The following is a 4,526-nucleotide window of genomic DNA, read 5'->3' as shown; positions in this document are numbered from 1 at the left end:
TTCGACGACGGCCAGACGATAAACGCAGCGCCGGAAGGATTTCAGCTATTCGTCAAAGCATCGAATAGACCGAAAATCGAAGGAGTCAAGAATCGAAGCTAACTACAGGTCCTTTACGCCGACTGAAGGCTGGACCAATCACATCCAAAGTATTCCAGCCTCTTCTATAAAAGAAACAAGTCTGGAACGCTTTAGAGGGGGTATCTGTAGGCATCAAAAATTGCCTATAGGTCTCCACGAACAACTCAGTGTTAAGGAACGACGATGAACGTCACTACCCGGTGTTCGATTGACGTCGGTGAATGCTTGAAGTGAATCGACGAACTACGTGAGCTGACAGAATTTCGGAATAACGAAGGTACGGGCTAATCGAGAGCCCCGCGGTGTTTACAAAAGGAACAACGCCCTTCGTGTCTCATTCATTCAACAGATGATCCAACCATCGGTGATGATAGAACTCCTTGTCGGCTTTCCAACGCACTTCGAATTACTCAAATCCGAGTCCGGACGAAGGAATTACGGAAACAGAAGATCAAAAAAAACACCAAAGGAGTGTCTCGGACCAACGAGACACCCTTGGGTGTCTCGGCCAAGGCCGAGAAACCCTAGGGTGTCTTGGCCCAAACCGAGACACCCTAGGGTGTCTCGGATCAATGGGAGACACCCTAGGGTGTCTCCAATCAAGTAGAGACACCCTGGGGTGTCTCCAAGGCAGATTTGGGCCTTTAAGGTGTTTTAACCGCTCCGTTATCCCCTCAAGCCTATAAATACAAGCCTTAGGCCTCATTTTTTTAGGATCTGGAATTTAGGAGAATTGGCGAAGCCCTGCCGGAGTGAAGAGTGATCGAGCACTTCAACACAAGAGAGTTTCTTCATCAGATCTACATCACCCGCATCCGATCCTTAGTCTTATCCCGTTGTGGTAATTCTAAGAAGAGCAATTATCTCGCTTTTATCGAGATAGGCGCTTCAAGTTTCTAGATCTCCTCGTAGATCGACGAAGCTCTGGACCAGATGTGATTGCCAGGTAGTCCACGGATATCGACATCCCCGTCACAGGCTAAAGACTCACGCAAGCAAGAGACGACGAACGGATCTTGTGTTTATTTTCAAGAAAGTTGTAATCTTTTTATTCTTTGTTGTTTGAATTCATTTGTAACGTTTAAAGTTTAATGAAATCAATGTTGTTTGAATTCATTTGTAACGTTTAAAGTTTAATGAAATCAATGATGAAGGTAACTTTCGACGAAAACAGCAGGGTCTCTTACACTACCTTGCCCTTAGTTGAAAGTAGGTAGCAGGACATGGACTCTTGTTGGTTTCTCCTGGCAACTCCAACACCATTAGGAGTTTGGAACTTCAGCATTTGGTGATAGGTAGAAGGAATGGCCCGCAAGAGGTGGAGGACGGTTCGGCCTAAGATGACATTATAGGCTGACTTGAGACTCATCAACAAGTACTAAACTTGGACAATGGTCCGTCGGGGGGTACTCTTCAACCATCAGGAGAGTGTGATCATTTCTTTAGGTAGGAGGGAGTGTCTAGTGAATCCGATGAGAGGGTCTCTACATGGCTGCAACCAGGAATTATCGATGCACATCTAGTTGAAGACGTTGATATATAAGATATCCACTGAGCTTTCTATGTCGACCATGGTTCTCTTCACCTATAAGTCATCAATCCCTGCCATTATGGTGATAGTGTTAGACCCTAATGACACTAGAAAAGAACCCTAGAGGGGGGTTGAATAGGATTTATGCTAATCTAATCTGATTTTATACTAATTAAAAACTTATTAATAAGTTATCCTAGCAAATAAGATATGCAATGAATTATTAGTAAGGATAAGCAAAATAAACAAGGGTGAAATAAACAAAAACAAATAATAGTGATAGTGCGTAAATAAACCAACACAAACACAAGCAAATGATCACGAAGTTCGGTCCTTCCAACCTACGTCTCCGCTCCCCACTCCCGGGGAGAATCCACTAAACAACCGGGTTTTCGACACTCACCTGAATAACATTTACACCTCACATTCGGTTTTCTAGCTCACTGAAAACTCTATAATCTCAAACTCTTGCAATCACACTCTACACCTTCTAAGTGTCGGTCTCTAGCCCGTGTCTCTCTAAAGTGCTCAGATTTACAACCTCTCCCTAGGCTTTACTACCGATGTCACTCCTCTTAGGATGACCACATCTCTCACCACACACTCTTCTCGGTGTACAAGTGTATTATAAAGTGTAACTCACAATTAAGCTCACAAATTAAATGATTGTTCTCTAAACAAGGTGAGAACTCAATTAAACTCAACTCAATGTTACAAACTCTCATAACCCCAAATTATACTATGTATGCAAATACAATAAGCTCGAGTGGGTGTGTGTCGCAAAGAGATTAACCAAAATAGACTAAACTCAATATAAATCTAGCTTATGGAAATTATAATCAAAATAATAAATAGCTAGAATGAGTTTAAAAAAACTTCTCTATGATGACAAGAGAGAGGGAGAAGAGTTGAATGCTCAAACACCAAAGGATGATCTTCTCAAGCTCTTGTGAAAATTTCTTCACAAAACAAACACTAAAATAAACTTTAAAACCCTTAAACTCTTTTGTAAACTTGTATAAACAATTTTCTTAGTTAGTTTTAGGTCTGCGGTATGAGGGGTATTTATAAAAACCCCAAAACACAAGAAAACAAAGAAAAAAGACCAAAAATCAAAAACAAGACAAAGTTGGAAAAACTAGTCATTACAGACGTCGGTCGACTGATGAGCTGAATCAGTCGACTGACAAGCTGACCGTTACAGGCAGCTAACAGCTTATCAGTCGACTGATGAATCTCGTCAGTCGACTGGTCAGTCTACCAAATAAGAAACAGAAACTATTGATAATTCCAGGCGATTTTTTTAGTCGACTGAACACTTGCATCAGTCGACTGATAACATAATATCAGCCTGTAATCAATAGTAAAATTAATTTTTGAAGTGCCTTTAAAAATAACAAATAAATTCTAAAAATTGTAAAACTTTGGGAAATATTTATAACCATGATAATAAACATATTGCAAAAGGAATTTTTTAAATTGTACTTCACATTTGTGAAAACTCGTCATTTTGCAAAAATATCCAAAACATGAAAAGTTGATAGACATGAAATTTGATGTTTTGACATAAACCAAGTTTTAAAACTTTGTAAAATGATTTTATAGACTTAATGAAATATGTATATAATAATTGTTAAATCCATAAATAAATAACTCAATATTTTTACAAATTTATATTTATTTAAACTTGAAAACTAAAAAACAAAATGTGTGTGTGTGTGTGTGTGTGTGTGTGTGTGTGTGAAAAGTGCTCCTAAGGTGACGTCTTAGATAATCATATAAGGACATAGCCTAAAATCACATGATTGAGCTATATTATGGATGATCTGCTCCATTGAACTTGATCTACATATTCTAAAACCCCAACACACCAAATTTGGGGTAAACTCATCGTCGTTTGACCCTCCGTTGAGCCATGTGAAAAGTTCTATTCATTCGAAACCATTAAAATTGATACGAGTGGATGAAGGGTCAAACGACGAGGGTTCACCCCAAACTTGGTGTGTTAGAGTTTTTGAATATATAGATCAAGTTTAACGGAGCGGATCATCCACAATGTAGCAAAATCATATGATTTTAGGCCGCGTCCTTAGATGATTATCTAAGGTGTCACCTTAGGAACACTTCTCATATATATATATAAATCAATAAAATATGTGTGTATATAATATTAAGCTTAAAGTATTGAACACACATAATATAAACCTAAACTAAATTATCCAAGCTATCTTGATCTTCAATAAGCTCGACTTAGTAAACATTACGGATGAAGCTTGATCTTGAATATGACTTTAAGTGCAAATGGCTTCATACCTACTAATTCCACCAACCTCCATTTGATATGATCGTTATGACGCAATTCCATCCAACCTCCAACATATTGTTTTCCTAGAATAAGGAAAACACAAACACTAGACAAATAATATTAGTTATAAATTGTTTGTTAAAATATTATCAAAACAAAAAGGTCAACAATCTCTCCCTTTTTGATGATGATAAACAATTTACAAAAAGAGTTTATAAAATATACAATAAAGCACAATACTCATAAATATACTTACAATCCACTTGTTTCTCCCCCTTTGGCAACATCAGAAATGAGAAAAATAAAAAAATGAAGAGAACAAAGGCTCCCCCTACCTATAAGCATGGTGGGTATAAAAACAATAAAAGAAATAGGGATGGCTCCCCCTATCAAAATGCCTTATATGAAATAAAGTACTAAGACAAACATGTGAGCAAGCAAGATGAAAACATGCTTAAGCAAAACTCACATACAAAAATACAATGAGGACACATATAGATATGTCAATATGGAAAAAGTGTGTCTCAATACACAAACATAAAAACAATATATAAATAGATTTATGAAATCAAAAGAAAGAAGAACATGATAATCATGAAAAAAAAAGTT

Source organism: Asparagus officinalis, chromosome 7, assembly GCF_001876935.1.
Source record: "Asparagus officinalis chromosome 7, Aspof.V1, whole genome shotgun sequence".
Lineage (NCBI taxonomy): Eukaryota > Viridiplantae > Streptophyta > Magnoliopsida > Asparagales > Asparagaceae > Asparagus > Asparagus officinalis.
This window is presented reverse-complemented; position numbering follows the sequence as displayed.